Here is a 20385-nt window from a genome sequence, read left to right as displayed (position 1 = left end):
GAAGCAGCAGCCCTGTGCCCAAACCTTTTCCTGGTAAAAAGCAAGCAAGTGGCTGTCATTCTGCCTTTTAACAGAAACATGAGTAGCAGCTCATCCTGATGCAGTGAGTAACGTAAAGTTGTTTATTTTCCTTGGGGCATTCTTAATGCTTGTTCCATCTCTTTACTTTTTAGTGTTTATAGCATGCTTTCCTGGTATGTTAGAATTAGTAGTTCTCCATTATTTTCCTATTAGTGCAACAGAATGTCACAATATTAGATAAACGTTTCTGTTTTGCTCTGACAAGGAGAAATATTTGCTTACAGAACATTCCAGAGAGATTTGCTGGTCTGCAATATTGGAAGAAGTGTGTGTCTGGAAACTGGGGCATAGCAAGTAAATTCAAACACATAAGTCTTTGCGTGAGATACTTTGATAGGGGAAAGTACCTCAAAAATCCACTGATTTCAGTCTTGGGTATTAATATGTCTCAGTTAACAAAACTGAAACTAGTTTTTTTTATTTTATTTTTAATGATCAGAGGGCTCTGGGCTTGTATAATAGGTACATATACCACAAATATCATGGTTCCTCACCATTGTTGACAGAAAATCTTTAGGTTATTTGCTGCTGAGGCCGTGGAGAATGTTACCACCTGCAAAGACTCCAGCAGTGATTAAATGACTGGTGTTGGTAGCGCAGGAAGGTACAAGAAGATGTCTTCTGAGCTCACCTTACATTGTCCTGTGTTTCAAAAGTTTCGATAACTAATCACCTGTGCTTCTTGACAATTTTGCAGTATCACTCACTGAAAAAGGTAAGAGTGGGTAGGTTCTGGGCCAGTGAACAGGAGTGAAGTGTTTAATGTTCTCCCATAAGCCCGGTCTGCAAGATCTCTTCCTCTGTACTTTCAGAACAGCATTTTTCTTTTCTCTTTAATTTCAGTGGAGTTATGTTTTGTTTTTTCAAGTCCTTGGTATTTATTTTAAGTTGTGAATGAGCTATGTACCAGTTGTTAGAAATGATGTGGCCTTGGGACTTCTCTGTGGAAATAACCTCTACCATTTGGTTTAGTGCAGGTAGAGAACAAAACCAAAAAGGTGGGTGGAAGCCCAAGCCCTATTTAACCAGGATAAATAGCTATAACTAGATTTATGCTGAAGAAATTTAGTTGTGTGGGCAAGACCTAAAGTAAACTTGTACCTGCTACCTCACCTCCGCTTAAAGCAAGCGACTGGAGAAGTGCTGCACGTTGGGGAAGACAACAGTGAGTGTGCACTATGGAAGTGTTCCTAGAGGATTTCAGATGCTCTTGCTGTTGGCCTATTTAGTTGGAAACATGTAACTGAAACGCTGGGAGCTGAGCACTTTGTCTCATTACTAAAAATAAATGACTGAGCTGGAAATTTAGTAAGGCAAATTCTTAACAAGCCACTAGGTGTCATTGCTGTCCATTTAAATACCGAGGTTTCCGGTGGAGAAGCTGAAACTGCTCTGTAGCAGAAAAAACTACAAAAAAAAACTGAAGCAGGTTCCTAGCCTCTTGTGGTGAGGATGTGGAGACAGACCTGTAAGGTAGTTTTTTGGATGTAGAGATGCTAAAGAGAATTGTCTCTAAATAAAGGGAAACTTTATTTCACAAATCACTGTTTTTTCAGGTTTGAGTATTGAAAGTTGGATTTACTGTTTTAAAAACAACAAAAACAAGTCCTCTCTTGTTTAACTGAATTCCAATGTAAGCTTCTACAGACCTAACAAATTCAGTAAGCTGTGGAGAGACCATCTCTGGGCTCCAAGTGACAACACCTGGTGGCCTTGGATCTGGCCATTTTTGTTGCTTCCTTTTCACCCTGTCCCAGTAGCAGAGACGGTGGAGTGAATGTGAGCCAGCTCATTCGTTGCCAGATTTTACATCTGGCATATTTGTTAAAAGTGTCATTAAAGCCAGGTGTGTATAATAATATTGGACACTGACCTGCATGACCAGAGAAGCTGGTGCATTTGTCTTTGCTTCTGAGTTGCGGGGTCATAATCCCAACAGTGGGGCAGGCAGTAGTAGGAACATCCAGTACTCCATTAAAATTAGATGATGTCGTTTGACTCAGACTTTAGTCAAACATTAGCACTTAGTTCCTGAAAAGGCTAGTTCCTGTTAAGCACACTGTCAGCGTATAGACTCTGTTTACAAGTGCAAACGCTTAGATTCTAGTGGGAGTTAATGGGAAGTATTTCCATTAGGTCCTTGTATCACGTAATCCAACAATCCTGTACTGCTCTGTGGAAAGATAGACTGGAAATAGGCTTCTTCCTTCCAACAAGGGTGGTGAGCTGAAATTTGAGGTTTGAAATATCCAGAGTTTGTGTGTTTGGGGATTTTATTTATTTATTTTTATTCAGATGGACTAAATCTTTTTATTCAGAATAGATGGTGTACCATGCAATTCACTGCGGTATGTCCAGTGTTCGTGAGAGAATCTTAGGGCATCCTCAAAGCACAGAGATGCTGGCCAGCATCTCCTGTTCTGCCTCTTGTACACAAGGCAGGAAGGGGTGCCCTGGTAAGGAGAGGGAATGGTCTTTTCTCTAAAATAACTTCATATATCTGTCTGACTTCACAGGAACGTTACCATTGGAACTGTGGTATTGATGGATCTGTACTTTTCATACTGAGGTGCTGAAGAAAAAGCTCATTTCCTTTGAAATAGGAGCATCAACATTTTGGTAAAATTGAAGAGCTTGGGACATTTACTTTGCACATTTAGTTGAAACATTACAGGAATACCTTAAATTTGCAGTGGGTTTTGTTTGGATTCAGGTCTCTGATCATACCCAGTGCAGACTTTACACCACATGAGCTCTCTAGGAGTTGAGCTTCATGCCCTTACTGTGATTTTGGAGACTCTGGATGCTTCCCCCTCAACTCAGTGTATGGTTCTTCTCATCCCAAGATCTCATGCAAAGGCATCAGGCTGCTTCCGTGGGGTATGAGCTTGAAAGCAACCTGCCATGCAACTGCTTTCAGGTGGAGGAAGGGCAAAAAGATTAAACAAATCTTTGATCTACCTGTTGAAAGTGGTTGGGATGGAGAGAAAAGGGGGCTCTGAGTGTTTCTTCCCTGTAATGGCTAGAAGTGTTGGAGGCAGCTTGTTTGAAGAAGACTGGTTACCTAGGAGCAAGGGAGGTACAGGAGCACTCTAAGGTTACAAGTGCACCTAACTTCATTACATATGTAAAGTGCTGTATTGAGAACGACAAATGCGTGTACAATTTTTATCCCAGTCTTTTTGCAGGTTATTTGTGTTCAGATAGCATCTTGGAATTCTTGTTCTGGGCCAGGTCCTCATGTTATCAGGTATTGGAGTGTAAATGCAAACCAAAGAAGCATCAATACTTTCAGATTTGAATATTTAGTGATGTGGCTGTATACACTTACTGACTTTCTGCAACCTGTCCGTTGTATCCTACCCTCCTTTCCCCAGTGCGGGGTGAGAGGGGAAACAAAAGAGAATAGTTCCTGTAATGTGCAGGATGAACACTGCTTGTGGTTCCTCTAAGTTCCTTAATTGTTTATGATACAGCCTCAGGCTCTGCATCATCCAGACCCTGTTCTAAACTCAGGATCAACTTCAAGGGTTGCTGTAGCACGGAGCATTGTACCTGAAGGCTGCAATTCTCTTAGTTATGTTTGGGAGAAAATGATCCACCGCCTTCTCGTTTCATGTTTCATATTGAATTGTTCTCTCTGTAGGTGGCAGCTCATACAACAAGGATTAAATAACTGGTTTGGTATCCAAAAGCAGGTATCCTCCACTTTGTGCAATTGAAATCCAAGCGCTGGTCACTTGACATGGGACAAGTTCTGTGGATCACAGCCGGAACCTGAAGGCTGTTGGACTCTACTTAAGCAGACATCTGTGTTTTGCAGTTAGCTGTTCAACTGTCTTTTTTCATCTCTTTGCATGTACATATCGAGTAGATTTTCTAATAAATAAATGCTTGCTATGGAGCTGGGCTCATAAGAAAGTTTTTCGTATCTCTAGGTTTTTTTTCTTTTATGAAAGACAAGGTGCACAATGTGGTTTTCTTTGAGAGCAGATCTAGTGTTTTTTGTTCTCTAGTGTTTCAGCTCCATTCCTTCTGTTCACACGGAAATGTGTGGATATTGGGCCAGTGCTTTTGGATGAATTAGGACTGTTACAGATGAAGAAGAATATGAAGGCTGCTGTATTAGTGTTTTTTTTTTTTTAGGACTTCTCTCTGCATGCAGACAGGGTTGTGACAACTATTAGCAGCTGCTCTGTCTGTTCTTGATGGTTGCTGTTTTTCATGCGAACATGTTCTGGTAAGAGCCAGTGAAGGCCTGTGAAGGTATGGGTAGTCAGTATTTTTTGGTCTTTGGCTAACTAACACGAGTCTAGCAATACTTGTCCAATTTCTCTTGTAGTGGCCATCAAGACAACTTCAGTATGTACAGCTGATCTGTTGGTAAAATAAAATGATCCTCCATGTATAGCTGAACAGTACGTTGCCATCCCTGGTAACAGGGCCATTAACTGTGAGCAGCTTGTGCTGTTTAGGAGGACTGAACAGAATGTCACTGGGTGAAGAGGAAACTGAGGGTCAAGGCTTACTCTCCTTGATGTCCCAATTCTTTGTCGAATACTTGCCTCTGTTACACAGCATGACCGTCTGAGTGACATCTACATTTGTGCAGCAGTGATATGTTCTGCTGAGCAGCCTTTTTCTGGGGAGAAAAGCACTTCCTTATGTTCTACGTTCTGTTTCCAGTGCTTGCCTGCTTGCCCAGTTAGTGAGTCTGGAATAACTAGGACCGTGTCATCCTTCTGCTATGGTCCTCTGAAAGGTTGCATATGATAATCATGTGAATGTGCTTCAAACTCTTGCAGTGGCAGAGTTTCCAAAGAGAGGAAAAAAAAATGCACAGGAAATGTCTAATGAAAGTGGAAAATACAGAAACCCATTCCATAATAAGCCAAAGGTTCATTGTGTTGAAAATTCTTAGCAAGAAAGTAAGAATAAACTGCAAAGTAACTTTATTTTTCAGCTCAGCCTTCTCTGAGAACAGACAGAAATGTCTTCTGTGAGCTTAAGTGGGTGCAAATTGGTTAATGTCAGCTTGCTGTTTACAAGTAGCATCTATTTTAATTTTGTTGGCTGTTGATTGGAAATGTCATGTGATCCTTGGGCTACCTAATTTCTATACACAGCAAGTCTTAGTGAAGCAAGCCAGTGTATTAGCAGTAGTAAGCAGTTGGCAAGGGTGGACTCTGGCAATAGTTTGCTAGTTTAAAGTCAGAGTCTGCTGCCTGAAAATTGGTCATCTTTGCAGCACAGTTAAAAAGTGCTTCAGAAGCAGTGGGGAGTTTTCAGAAGAATCTTGAGTATTCTTACGGATTCTGGGTATTCTTAGGGAGGAGGTACCTGCAAGGTGGTAACTTCATGGATTGAGTGAATTCAGTATTGCATTTCAGCAGCTTTGACTTAACAGGGAGCAGCTCACCTGACACTGTGGCGCCTGAGCCAAAAGTAAAGGTGTGGGTTATTTGCCCGCCAGGCATCTTGTCCCGCCCTGGGTTATGCTCTGAAGAAAATCAACCACTTGGGAAGTTCAGGCTGAACTTAGGGTGAAACGAGGAAAAAATTCTTCACACAACATAGGTATTATTGTCAATCTTTCTTCAGCACATCTGCATAATGCTAAGCTGGAGCAAGCTTGCTGGATGCTCTCCATAAGGCAAACAAAATCTGTAGGTAGGAGCAGAAGTTCAAAGCACTCTCTTCTTATCCTATTCTTCGCAAGTCAGAATGCTTTTGGAGCTGACTGCCTTCTTACAAGGCCTTGAATGAGCAGTGATGATGGAGCCTTTTCTTCATGGTGTCTGCTATGTTGTGCCTTTTCTATTCATTCTTCTGTCACTGGGACAGACAGCAGCTCAGCAGCCTGGCACACATCTTGACAAATAAAGGAAGGGAGTTGAAATGAGAGGGTAACAAGAGGACTGCTGGCTTCCAGGTTTCACAAGGATGAAATACAAGACAGACCAAAACTGTGACAGAGCACTAGTTACTACCTAACTACTAAGGAGTCATCAGGACAATTAAGCATCGTGTCTTTGAATTAGTGGCACTTCTCTGTTGCCCATCATGGCTTTTCAGAGCTAAGCAGTGAAGCAATAGTCATCTTAAAGTTTGAGATGAAAATCTAAAGAGATTGCCCACAGTAGCATGGTTATGTTGAGAAGCTGAGTTTGGATTTTTGTATTTCCTCACTGATTTTTCCAGTGCCACAAATGACATCCGAAGAGGATTTGGCTTTTCACTGTTACCCCTTCTTTCTGATTAATACCATTTAATGAATATGGGAGGCTCAGGATGGTAGGAGAAAGTAATCCTTCCGTTGACAAACAGTTATTTGATCTTGCACGGGGGGGACTGAGTTCTCCTTCCACATTTGAAGATTGGACTACACAATATCCCTACTTCAAACAGATACAAACAAACAAACAAAAAGCAGCATGCCAAGTCTCTCTCTTTTGCAGCCCTTTTTCTGTTACCTCTCAGAAATCTTCCTAAAAGTCCTAGAAGTCAGGTTGTGATCTATACAGAACCCTTGTTTTTTGGTAGCAGTTCAAGTTGGTAGCCTAGAAGAAGTTACCGTGTCTGAATCCCCACTCTCTGTGGGGGTGTAAATGCAACTGAACCGATGTGTTGCAGGCTCTAGCCGTTAGACGGAGTTTGCACCAACTTCCTTGGAATGCTGAATTTAAATAAAATTGGATTTGAGCAAGTGGGGATGTTGTTCTACCGTAATGTGAAATCCAATATATATATATCAAAGGCACCCCTTTTAATAGCATGAAGGAGATAAGATCTGTATCTCTTGGGAATATGCTTCTAAAATGAACTTTCAGTTGCAACCTCTCTTATTTTGGTCTCTTTGAATAGTAAAGATTCATGTTCTTACTTTTTAGTCACAGCAGCCTGGGTATTAGGTCACTGGAGGATGTTGTTTCTTTTAGTCTCATTAACATCATAGCTTGGGTGTTGGTGCTCCTCTCCCATGCTCAGGTGCTTAATAAGCACTCTTATCACCCCAAAACAGTTACTTTGGATCCCAGCCCAGTGTGCGTGGGCACTGGCAGCATTTGGATATTTATAGGGATTTCTACTTCCTCCTTTTCTTTGGGCTGCTTTCTTACTACAAGAATTTGTTGTTCCTTCCACGCTGCAATGAATGTGGCACTCCCCGGGTGGTGTCTGGGCAATAGAGGTTATGTGTGTGCCCTCCCAGGTGCTGGGGGCACTGCAAGCAGGGGGTATCACAGCAGTGGCGTGCAAAGCACAGTAAAAAAGGAATTGCTGCTTCTTCTGCCTCTTTCCATCTAGTTTGGCAGATTACATAGGCTTTCTGGTTTATTACTGCTGGATATCTTAAAATCTTGAGCACTGTTATAATGTGATGAGAGATAGCCAAACACTCCAAACGTTTTTCCAGTTGAAATTGTTCTCTGTATCTATACACAGTGGTGGAAGGGCAGATAGCATGGATTGGGTCTTTCAAACAGTACAGCACTGTTTACTGTTAATTTTACTGTTGAAATATGAACTGATGGTCTGATTCGTCCACAGGCCTTTACACTTACTTCTTAAGCTTTCATCTCTTACTCTCTAGGTGCTTAAGGTGGAGGAGGGACAGCAGCTGTGTCAGTTACTTGACAGCTCCATGTGTACAGACTAGCCCAAAGCATTTTGCTGACTGACCAGCCAGCTGATGAAGGGAAGGCAAGCAGCAAGTTCCCCTGGGCTTTCCCTTGGTGGAGGTGCTGGCTGGGCTGCTCTGCTCCACTTAGCTCTTCTTTCCCTCAAAACTTGCAGGAGTCCGGTAACTTTGAGACTGTCTTATTCTGAAATTCAGATTAAATCTGTCAACATGTCTCTATTGGGAGCTCAGTACCAGTAAGTATGATTTTAAAAAAGCTTGCTTTCTTGGGGGATAATAAGAATATTATATCTGAGCTGCTGTGATCAAGACTGGGAAGGACCCTGAATGCACAGCTGGGGGAGGAAAACCTGCAGGGGCCATATTTTGGGCAATTCTTATCAGAAAGCACTAAGATACTAGGCTAGGAGGCATTACTTAGAAGCCCACAGCATCCTCCACTTCTCATTAACAGATGGTTCCAAGGTGTAAGCGTGGCAATGCAAACTCATGCGTGTTTGTGCTTGCTCTGCTCCGTGCCTCTCCTGGCAGTGCTCACTGACATAATTTGTTGGAAATTAACCTTTTGCTTAAGGTATCATTACAGAGGCTGATATAATTTGTTCCATTGCCTGTGACAAATCTGTGTCTATCCCCCCATGTTCTTCCAGGAAGAAGGAATTCTGTCTGAATGGTAGAGAAATGCTGGGTGGGAGACCTCATGCTCGTGACAGGCAAACTTTCTTCTTGTGCTCTAAGTTTTTCTGTGCTTTCATTGCCAGGATTGTCCCCACAATCCTCTACCCCAATTACCCATTGATTAGGGCGCCTCTGGTAATCTGCCAGATGCAGGTTTGTTACCAACAGATGGCAGAAAGCATTTGAGGTAATGAGAGAAAGGATAACGATTGCTGATCTGCATAATAATCAGCTTGTGAACAGGTTTCATGTTTTTTTTTCCTGTTTCCACTGGCTCAAAGATCGCAGTGCCGGACAACCAAGCACCTTCTCTTCAGTTAAAGAAATAGTAATGGAAGAACTTGTTTCTGCCCAACTACATCAAATATTTCTAAAGATATATATGCGTGCTCTCCACAACAGACAGATCGAGGTTTTACCCAAAGAGACTGAGATTGTACACAGAGTGCTAGAAATGGACAGTCTGTCCTCCTGTGATCAAGACCTCTTATCAACTGACGTAGTCAGAAATACTTTTCATTCTGTTTTTTTTTTTGATAGATTTCCCCACAAGCTAGGGAAGATCTCTGATCCAGACCAACTTCATGTTTGCTCTGTCCAGTGCCCAGTCAAAAAAATTGCTTTCTGCTTCTGTATGTTTTGAGGTTCTTCAACACAACTGTACAGCTTTGCACATTGATACAGCCACATCATTGCCACTTACAGGTCTACATCTAAACTATTCTGGAGTTCTTGTAGGAAGAAGTCTCCTCTGATGTACTCTGGAGCAATATTATTGGAGTCATCTGTCTTGTAACTCACTAGTTTCCTATGCCACACAAAATCTGAACTATGAATTTCTGCTGTTTGTCTGAAAATTACATGCATTTGGACTGCTTCCATTAGTAATCCTCTGTATATGAAACAAGCCATGTACACTCACTCCCCAAAATCATCTAATCTTTATGCTGTTCACTGTGAATTTTGGTGTAGGATTTGAGTTAAAGAACTTGGAAAGTAGATGCTAATGCTGTGCCATTCTCCATTTATTCCTGCTGGGGAATAAATGGAGAATGGCACAGCATTAGCATCTACTTTCCAAGTTCTTTAACTCAAATCCTACAGAGGACAATTTTTTATCCAACCCTTTTAATTTATGAAATCCCTTTCATGGTTCAAGATCTCGATGGAGTTATTTGAAATTTGGACTTGATTCCACTGAATCATAATAATATATAATCTCCCCAGGCATCCTTTCTTTCTACCCTGGGCACTGATAGTACATCAGCAAATTCTCTGGAACAATGATGTTTATCACAGTCTCATCTGTACTGTGTGCTGCAATGTACTTGTGGCTATTTATTCTAGTGTGTGAGCCTCACAAGGCAATTACTATCTACTCCTGTGTGTTGCAGCTGTATAATGTGGGGGAAAAGGGAGTATTTCTATGTTTGAGTTTATCCACTGAGAAATATGCACAAGGCTTTACAATTCAGTCTTGATGCTCTGCTACAGACACTGCAGATTTTCTTGTCCTTAGCCTGGTTTCTAAGGAAACAAGGTCTGGGCATTTGAGCTCATGCACATTTGTTGTATCTTTTCTTTTTTATTTTTACTGTCTGTGTTTTCTCTCTGAAATTTCCAAATCTATTTACCAAGTGTAATTTTATTTGACACAGACATTGTTGTAAAGGTGCTCAGTTCTTGTAAGTTCCCTGAAAGTAGTTGGTGAGTAACGGATCTTATTTGTGGCTCCATAGGTAACACCCATGCCATGTGCTCAAAGTTTCAGGTATTAGGGAATCCATATGAGAGGAAAACTATGGAGGCTGTGGCCAAAGGAAAAGCTTCATCTGCTGCTGGGGCTTGTTATACACATTGCAGTCCAAATGCTAGTTCATATAACAACCATCTTTTGTAACTTCTGAAACTGTTTGTGAAAACTAGTCACAGTAGCTATTCTGGAAAAACAAACAAAAAAACCTGTTCCTCATATTTTTCAGAGAAGGTCTAGGACTGTTCTCCTAGTGTAATACCACTACAGCGTTATAGGCTAACCTTTTAGGTGCTAAGATACTTATGATGAGTTTATTTTCTAGGAAGAGAATGGCTCAGCCATTTCCTATATCTAGAGAAATTGGATGTTTTCTAAAAAGAGATGGGAGCGTTTAGCCATTCTGTTCAACAGGTGACCCCTGATTATGTTGGGTCTTGCCCAGAAGCCTTGTTGGGAGGGGGTTGGGGGAAGCCTGAGGCAGAAATCTCTGGATTCTGAGCTGGATTTCATTTCTTCTGGCTTATGGACAGTACTGCTGGGCAACAGAGATAATGAGGAAAGTGTAGGGAGAGACAAAGTGGGAAAAGGGGGAACAAATTTCATCTTTGGGTGATGGTGAGCTGTTTACTTCACTGTATCTCAGGCTGCTGACAGTTTGGATATGTAAAGATAACGTGTATTCCTGAGGCAGGAGCTCTTTTGGTGGAAAAAATAACCATGGCAAACAGGAGTCAGCTGTGAGACTGTGTGTATCCTGACAGCAGCATGCTGGGTGAAGAACAGACTTCCTGGAACTGATCAAAGTGTAAGCAGAAACAAGTGCATGGAGATTATTTATTTATTTTTCCAAAGAGTGCTGTCTGTTAATATTCTTTCTCTGCTGTTACCGAGACCTGCCTAGTGTTAAGTGATTCCAGGGTAAAAATGAGACTTCATGGTGCAATATTACTGCAGGGTTAATGATCCTCTGCAATGGGGAATGGAGGAGCACTGGGGCAGGACTGCTTCTCTGAATCTGCTGCTGAGTTTGCTTCCCTCAGCGAGAAGCTGAGCAGGATGCTTCCACCACTGATGTCCAAGGGACCATGTGTTGACTGAGGCTGCCACGCTTGTTAGGATGCTTCACAAGATGTCCTGGAGCCTCTGCACCAACACTTCAGCTCAAGGAATAGAAAGTCGGGGTTTGTTTAAGGGACAAATAGAATTACTTCTACAGCTCAAACAAAAGCAGAGAGGCTTTACTTATTTTATTTTTTTTAAAGCATCTGTTCTCCCTTCACCATAAATTTCCCTGGAAGTGTTCTCAAGGCTGCTGTGCAGTTTAACGTCACTTCAAGCCCGTGCAAGACCAAATATGCTGCTCTTTAGCAGGTGAAACAGATGCTCAAATGAATGAGGCCACGTTGCTTAAGGCAGTGTGTTCAATGGAGCAGCATCCAGAACCTTGCCTGCTGGGAAAAGGGAGGCTAAGCTTAGAAGCCACTGAGCTGCTGTTAATAGCTTATCACAGTCATTTTCTCTCTGCTGTTATCCTGGCTTTGGTCCACCTGGTAATGCTGTACATGCACTGTGAGAGATGTCCTGAGCAGGCTTTTTTAGACAGCAGAGAGAGATGGGGATATTTGTTCAAAAGCAGTTGGTTTCATTGTTGGTTACAGTACACAGTAAATGCTTTATCTGGCCTTCGTCTATTGCAAATGAAAATAACCAAAAGGAGTATGAGGAATTAGAGAGTAGGTGACTTTTATTTCCACACGTTTGTGTCTCTGACCCTTATTTGCACATGCTTATCTGGAGTGCTGCTGAACACTTGTGCTTCCTGCTGACACTGTGGCAAGGTATTGGTGCTCGGCACTCCTCAGAAATAAGCCCCTTTTGTTTGTTTTTGTACAATACACCTGCTTCTCTTTTATTCCTTCCCTCCTTCTGTGGAATATCTCAGCAACGCCACTTTTAAGGCCTCAGAGAGTCAAACTGCAGCGAAAGCATCACCAGCAACTGCACAGAAAATAGCGGCTGGCACACGGCATCTCTAATTCCTCGTAGCGCTTAACTCGGCTGAGAATGCTGAGCCTTTCATTAGCACACATAACAGCCCTGTGTGGTACTTCAAAGGGGGAATTTAAACCCCAACAGTCCTACTGAGATATTTTATGGCCTTCTACTTGAGGCTCTTTCTTCCTAGAGTAGATGCCTGGCTTCGCAGGGCAGGTTGCTTTATTTACAGATGGCACGCTTTTAATTTGTTTTTAAAGAGACCCTTTCATAGGGACTCCAGCTCTAGAGTGAATCAGAGTGTGTTTTCTGCATGATGTGGTGGGTAATTCTGAGAGAGGGATGGATATTTGTAGAGGCTAATCTTGCTCTTTAGTAACAGCCACCGGTTTTTGGGTCCCCTGCAAGGTGTTCTACTCTGTATCCTGAGCCGTGTATAGGCAGTGGTGAAGCAGGACCCATCTCAAGCCTCCCAGTGCTCAGAAGCTCTAGATAAGTGCAATGAGCTGCAGAATAGGGACGATGCTTGTGTGTAGGCGGCTGATTAAGCTGAGATGGCTGAACCAATTACTATCCCCCAGCTGTTCTGTCCCAAAGTTGTTGCCCTGCAGGGGTGTTAGCTGGGAGGATCTGAGGAGAGGAGAAAATCAGTGCTTGGACTTCTAGAGGGCAATTTTTAATCTCTTGAGTCTGCTTCAACAACTGCTCAGTAGGAAGGAGGATCTGGTGGTGAGGAGCACCTTACCTCTTTGTAGTTTACGGGAGATACCCAAAAACATGCAGTGAAGTTAACTTTGATTATGCGAGGGTGGTAGAGGAGCTACTGTGCCTCGACCAGCTGATCCTGCAGTGGGTATGCTGCTCCCCACTTGAGGAGTACAGGAGGGATGGGACAGCAAGGGGAGGGGGATTGCTTTGTAGCTATCACAGTTTAATCTGCCACTGTGCAGGAGAAATGCTGCAATTTTTTTTTTTTTTCAGCGAGGCTCTGAAGGTTGCTGGGCTGTCCAAAGGAAAGGCTGGGAGTCTATTCTTAACTGAGAATTGAGTTTTTTTGTCCCTCCCCATCTTTTCTTAGCGTTATACAGAATGAAGGCCTCTGCATGCAGTCAACGCCTTTTTATCAAAACTGACGAAAACCAAATAAAATAGCTCCTAAGTTATTTGCTTAATGTTTTATTCTTTGAAGTTGTAGAAAATGTAGTATGTCTTCCTGGTTCTGACACTTGCCTATTCTGTGACCTGTGAGTCACATAACGCCATGACAAAATGGGAAGAATGAAACCTGTGGCAGATGGCTGTGTGGCTATTTCAGGCTCTCAGAGGAAATGGGAATGTAAGACTTGCTTATTTCTGATTCAGAAAAGCTCCATTGCTGTGCATATGATGGGAAAGGGAAGATGAAGGCTCTGAGACAGTGTTGGAGGTTTTCTGTCCTCTGCCTGGATTGCTGCCAGGGCTTGTGATGGAACGAGCCCTCCAGCAGATTAAAGTTATGCTAATCCAGATCATCCAGCTATCTGAGACCCCCAATCATCAGTGAGGAGGCCAGAAAATTAAACTGCTCTCATTCTAGAAAAGAAAATACTCTTTCCTGATGTTTCACTGAGACTACCATATTTCAGTCCTTCCACCTTGCTGTGAGTAAATGGTAAGGCCTCAGTGATTTCTTGCTGCTCCTGCTCCATGTCTTCATTTCCAGGGGCTGAGGCCTACTTTAAAGAAGGTGGTGTAAAGAAGACCTGCATGCGTGTCGAGGTGGTGCAGCTCAGGTGTGAAATGCAAGCTCCTGAGGAAGCGGGCTTAAAAAGCAATCTTGCCATTCAGAGAGCAGGCGTCTAATACCAAGAGACAAAGAAATCTTGACACTGAAAAAATGCAGAGCTCTTAGTTATGTTTTGGGCCTCCAGCATTTGTTATATTTTCTTTCACAGCAGAGAAGGACAGAAGCTAATTTTGAAAGTGACAGACCAGTGTTTTGTGATCATCTGTTTTCAGTGTCTGGGCTATAAAAAAAAAAAAACAAAACCAAAGGCGGCAAGAAAGCTGTGAGCGATGGTAGCAACAACCTCTCCATCTTGCTTTGTCAGGCTCTTCTGTACAGCTATCCTGTGAGGAGACACGGCAATAATCCGAACGTGGAGGCTGCTGCACAGCCATGGTGCTGCCATAGGGCGTGACAGCACAGGGAACATACCGTGATGGCAGGGGCCTCTATAAAAGTCCCTTAGGCTTCCCTTGAGGTCTGCTGTCCTCAAACTCATGCCCATTTCTTTGTAACTGCTGTCCCTTGCCTTCCGCAAGAAGAAAAGCTGATGCCATTCCTGGACTAGAGCAGTGCTGTTTATTTTTTGTTTTCCTGGTGTGTTCTTGCCAAACACAGTATCTGAAAAAAACAGCGTGCAAATTTTCCTCTGCAGGTTACAATCTGACTGATCCCCTGTGGGTCAAGGGGAGAGTGCCAGGAAAGGGAAGAATTAACTTCTGCCTTCTCAAGACTAATCCTGAAACACAAGTGATCACATGCTGGAAAGCGTTTCTGTGCATTTCTGAGAATTATAAATATAATCCAATACAGCTGCTGTGCTAGCATGCCCATTCCTCTCCTCTAGCACTAGGTCTGGCCCCTGGCTGGGCTCCTGTGTGTTTTGAAGACCCATAGAGGAAATCTCTACACCTGATCATACAAAACATTTCTGCTTGCAGTGGATCTCTGTGCAAGAGCCTTATTGCCCCTTGTGCTACAGGGGCATTTAGCTTCAGCTGGGGCAGTGCTAGAGCTGAGTGCTGTTCTGCCTGCTGTAGACTTTGCCCTGAAGGAGATCGATTTGCAAAAAGCAGTGAGGGTGGGGGAAAGAGAGGACAAAGAACATCCTGGTGCGAGCATAAATAATGTGTGCTATTGGGCCAGGATGCATTGCCACAGATCTTTGGGTATTTATTCTCTCCTTTTCTAAAAGAGTGCAGGGGGGTGGGGGAATATTGACTGTTTCCCTTTAATTTAGCCATGTTTTTTAAATTAAAAGAGAGATTTGGAAATTTTAACTGCTTTTGCAACCTCCACTATAACAATTCAAACTGCTCACAGAGCTTATAAGCCCCTCTACCTCTCCAGCACTGTTTTTTTCCAATGATGGAGAAATCTATAGTTCTGGCCCTGTGGCATTTTAGTAGGCGGCGGGGCTGTTAATACCAGAATCTTGGCGACTTTCCAACCGGAGTAATTACATTCTGCCGACCTGAAATTCTTTCTGCAGCCACACAAGGTCACTTCAGGCGCTGGCAGGGCTGGGGCTGCCACCCGGAGCCCTGCTTTGCCCTCCTCTCCAGCCCTTTCCCCCTAGGAGGGGCAGAGGGCTCCTTGCTCGCTGCAAGGTGCCTGGTGCCCTGTAAAAATTGAGCAAAGGATATGCAGCTGAGCAAATCCCCTGAACCGCTGTCATTAGGTTTTGAAGTGTGACCTGCTATCCCGCTTCCTTTGATAACTCAAAAGCTGGCATTTTTTACAGACAGTGGCTCTTTTCTTGTTCTCCCTCCGACCCCTTTTGGAGCCAGTGTGGCACAGCTAATTTGTGGAGGAAATTACATTTATTACTTTTCCTAGCAAATGCGCCCTCTCCACGATGCCGTTTCGTGCAGTGTAGGGCAGATGCAAGTCAGCCGGCCCATTTTCCTAATTTCATTTGGAAGGATCAAGAGACACCATGCTGGTCACACAGGCTGGGGGCTCGATCGAGAAAGAAAAGGCGCAGCAGGCTCCTGCATTGATGGAATCTATGGCATCGCCCCAAACGTGGGTTGTCCACAAAACACCCTCAAGGACAAAGTGTATCCTTCCAAAAACAAAACACATCGCCCCGACAAAACCCAACCAGCCTTTGTGACAGCCATGACTGGGAGGAAGGTGTCTGGTGTTGGGACAGTAATGCAGGCGTTTTTTTGGTATAGATCTGCTTGTTCTGCCTTTGCCTTCCAGTGTTGTAGGGCAGAGCTGACAAAACCCTTGACCAGGGAACTCTGATATTCAGGCAAATATTTCTGCATGTCATCTCTGCTCAGTCTCTTCTGTGACTGTGTGCAGACCTAAATCTGCAGCCCCTAATCCCACAGGTCTTTTTGCATTAATTCTTTACAGTGCCTCTGTACTTGCCTCTTATGCCTGGCCTCTCTTTGATGTCCCAGCTTGCAGGTTTTTAAAACCACACAACCTAGAAAGGATTTGGGGTGATAAAGTATGTGGGAGAGACATGCTGGTTTGGGGACTGATTTTCTTGTAGGAGTGCTTTTAGCCAAAATTGCAGTTCCCTTCAGCTATGCTCTGTTTTACTTTTCTTCTCCTCTTCCTTTCATTTTTGTTTGATTGTTTTTCTTAGGGAGGAGGTGCTAGGAGGAGGTACAGTAATCATACCTGAAACATTATTCCTGATACACGAAGGTGGTTGGGACAGCCATCCAGCATGGTCTTTCAAGCTTTCTGAATCCAGCCATGCTATCAAAACAAATGTTACAGGATTTAGACTCAATTTTGTCATTCTCTTTTGAAAGTGGTAAAAAGTGAGCCATCTTTCAGAACAAACAGTTCTTTCCCCACACCCCATCCATCTCCACCCCAGACTGAATTTAACACTTGTGTGGTTTTAAAAACTTATGTGGGCAGTCAGAAAAAGAAAGTGTAATTTAATTTATACTTAAAGCAGACCGATTCAGTTCTCTGAAGATTTAATCTTTGCAGTGGATAAGCTAGGTTGGATGCTATTGAAACATATAGGGTAGAGGTGCTGGGTAAAAAGATCTGCAAGTAACAGTGAAATTGCACGAACAGCATAGAAACTAAAGGTTGAAAAGACTGATCTGGCAGGGAAAGCAGATGACCACCTAATATCAAAGCTGTTTTTAAAAATCTATTAACCCAATTTTTAACCTTGCGGTCAGCCGCCCCGAAATACTACAGCCTTTGGCACGGCGCCAAAGCATCGCCGTGCTACGGGGAATTACAATAACCTATAAGAAGGCAAATTCAGCAAACAAAAGAAAAACAGACATCAGCGTATCTGACAGCGCTGCTGTGCACACGTCGGTATGTAAGGCAGCCCACCCTAAGCCGAGGCAGAGGCGAGCGCTCGGTGCGTGGGCCTGGGGCCTGCGGTCCCAGGGGTGCCCGGCTGTGCCACTGGGATGTCTGTCACCCGTGGGACGTGAACAGGCCTCAGCTGTGAGCACAGCACCTCGAGCTGGCTGGTCACTTCCAGCAGAGCATTTATGTGATTAAAAAGCACCAGTTTAGGAGCTGGCTGGGAGGCTGCAGGGCTGGCTAGGTAGAGAGTGGCTGCTTGCTGGCAGGCAAGAAAGCAAGGCGAGGGAAAGGGTGAAGCCTGCAGATGGGAGAGCTGCTGCCTGCTGCTTGCGGGGCAAGGGCAGCCGGAGCCGCCTGCCAGAAATCTGGTGCTGGCAGAGCGATGCCTGCACACACGCACACGGGAGGAGGCGTGTGTGTAGCCGTGGGTGCATATGGCCGTGTCCGTGTGCCGAGATGTGCGGCCTGTTCCTGTAGTGTAAACACACCGGGGAGAGGCCTGCTGCTTCAGGAGTGAAACCCCCCGGGTGCCCAGCCCCAGTCCTGCCCGGTGCACGTGCGGGGCCGCCGGTTTCTGTGAGACGCCGTGCTGGAGCCGCCGCCGTCGCTGCATCCACGCTGAATTTTAAGAGCAGCCTCAAGGCTGGGCCTGAGGCCAACTGTGCCGACTGTCCACGCTCGGGACCGGGCTGAGGGTGAAACGGCGAGCGCATTCAGGGGAAGCGTCATGAATGAGCTCTGTGTATTTACTCGCCGCACAGGCAGGTCCCTGCGTGCCGTGCCTGCCCCATCTGCTCTGGTGGCGATGGCACATGAGTGACAGGCACACAAAGTACCCTGGGCTCCCGCCGCAGTTGTCACCTGCCACGGGTGCAGCTGGGATTTGAGCTCCGCTGCGGCTTGGGACCAGCCCCGCTTCCGTCCTCTGCCGGTTTGCTCTGCTCAGGTGCACGATTTGGCAGCCATGTCACGTTGGGAAATGCCTTTACCACTCCTGTGGTTCGCTCTCCCCTCCCGAGCCAGGTTCCTCCTAATTACCTGCTGCTGCTGGGGCCGCGGAAGGTCCCAGGGGGAGGGCCTGGGTGGGACACAGCCCTGCTGCGCTTGTACTGAGCTGCATCCAGGCACAAGGGTGGCTGCCATGGTGCTATGCCCTGTGCAAGCAGAAAACCAGAAAACCACGTTTCAGTATAAAGTTTTTCAGTGACACAGTAGAAAAGTTTCTTGTGCTGAAGCAGAGAAGTATAAATAAGAGAAAATTTACCAATAAGATGCGTGAACTGGAAAGTCTGCATGTCAGCCAACTGTTCCCTGGCATGAGCTTGATGTCCTGCATCAGCAAATTGCGAAATGAGGGTTTTTTTTTTCTTTTTTTTTTTTTCTCTAAAACACAGTTTACTTTGAAGAAATAGGCAACATACATCTGGCCACAATTAGGTTATTAAGAGAGCAACAAAATAGAGACTTGGATTTTTTTCAATTGTTTAGGCTTAAACATGATTGCTTGTTCAGGTTCCTCGCCTCTCTTTTATTTATTTATTTATTTTAATTTTTAATCTTTAAAGTTTTAAGTACCGTAGAAACAGCCAAAACCCGCATAGATATCAGTGTTCATATTAAAAGGGCATGGCACAGCATAACCATGGACGAGGATTAGTCCAGAAGCTGCTTGCTGTACTGTGATTTAAATCCCACTTCAACACAAGCACTTGAAATACTTTGGTGAAATGGAACTGAGTCTGGTTTCAAGTCCTTGTTTTGCAGATGTCCCCAGGCTTTCTGAGTGATGGATTTGCCATGAGAAAGGAGAAACCTTGGAGGCAAACACAGGGCGCAGGCAATGAGGGCAGGCTAAGAAGTACAGACCTGAGCAACACAGAGCTTGGAGGAACTAGAAGAGCAGTTAAACACCTGCAAGGTATATACCAATATGCAGGTTGGCAGGGGAGGGTGTAAGACCATCTGAAATAGCTCTCTTCTTCCCCGCATGCACCCTCACCCCTGTCTCATGCCTACGCTGAAGTTTTGTCACTCATAGAGGAGGGTCTGAAGAATTCCTGTGCCCTGCAGATGGAGATTTTCTGAAGGACTGCAAATGGGGGGTGCAACAGAAGTAACTACAGATGTTAGGATACATGTCCTGTAAAGCTATGTGAAGTCCATGACATCATTTGAAAAAAAAAAATCCTACAGAATTAAAGTCGCTGTGTTTTCTATGCCAAGCTTGGGCTAAATTTGCCGGCAAGACCCTCTGCTTTCTGGATTGCTCTGGTGCAAAGGAATAAAGATGTTAAAGCAGTGTCAGAGTGACTTGCTGCAGCATCAGGGTGGTACAGCGGACTTGGATGAAATTCTACAGAATTTGAGACTGGAAGAGCTCTCGATGCTGTGAGGAAGATCGCCACCCACCTGGCGGTGTGTGGAGGCCAGGTGGTGTTCCTGGCACCTGGCAGAACAAGACAGATGCTCTTTGGACAAGCCACTTCCTTCTCTCCAGACTTTTCTCAGGCTGCCAGCAGACTCCAGCAAACTCTGCAGACTCAATGCATTTCTTGGCTTTCCAGTGAAGTAAGGATTAGGCAACCAGAGCCTGGAAGATGCACCAAATGGTGCCACTGTGGGTTGGGCAGGTTCTTCCCTCTGTTATGTAGACAGGCATGCGTAACTAATTTATGAGAAAAAAATAAATAGGAAAAATCTTAAGAAACTTTAAAAAAATAACTACCAGAATACATCTTGGCTATATTTAAACAGGCAGAAGAGGCCAGAAGCTAGCCTGGCAGAGGAAGATACCAAGCTTGCAGGAAACAACTGAAGACAACAAATATAAATGGCCAGTGTGTCACAGTCCCTGTTACAAGAGACAACAGCGAGCTAAGGAAGTGCCTACAATGTTCCTGGGAGAAAGGAGTTTCACAGAAGTGTGCAGCCCCCTTTATGAAGGGCCTCATGGGCTGAATTTCAGAAGAGAAGTGGCAGAAGGGAGTGTTGCTGGCACTGCTTTTTCCTGCCTTTGAGCACACCTGAGCAAAGCCATCTGACCCAACCAACCCCCTTCCCACTGACCACCCTCCAGCCAGGGCTGCAACAAGGTGTTTTGAGGTATGTGTCACATATCCATCATCCAGCAATTTTCTTCCACCTGCTGCTGCTTCCTTCTGG

The 20385-nt window shown here is 44.3% G+C and overlaps 1 long non-coding RNA gene across 1 annotated transcript; it reads right to left on the bottom strand.

Moving 5' to 3' along the window:
* Positions 1 to 76: 76 nt before the first annotated feature.
* On the bottom strand, positions 77 to 18951 carry LOC308195548. Its single transcript, XR_013951609.1, has 4 exons — positions 18488 to 18951; positions 18262 to 18377; positions 16558 to 16638; positions 77 to 14535 (listed from the first exon to the last, which is right to left on the bottom strand). It is a non-coding gene; the product is annotated as an uncharacterized lncRNA (long non-coding RNA).
* Positions 18952 to 20385: the final 1434 nt, after the last annotated feature.

This window comes from Anser brachyrhynchus, assembly GCF_964034855.1.
Source record: "Anser brachyrhynchus genome assembly, chromosome: 5".
Classification (NCBI taxonomy): domain Eukaryota; kingdom Metazoa; phylum Chordata; class Aves; order Anseriformes; family Anatidae; genus Anser; species Anser brachyrhynchus.
The sequence above is the reverse complement of the archived record's forward strand: the minus strand, read 5'-3'. Positions and strand labels throughout refer to the sequence as shown.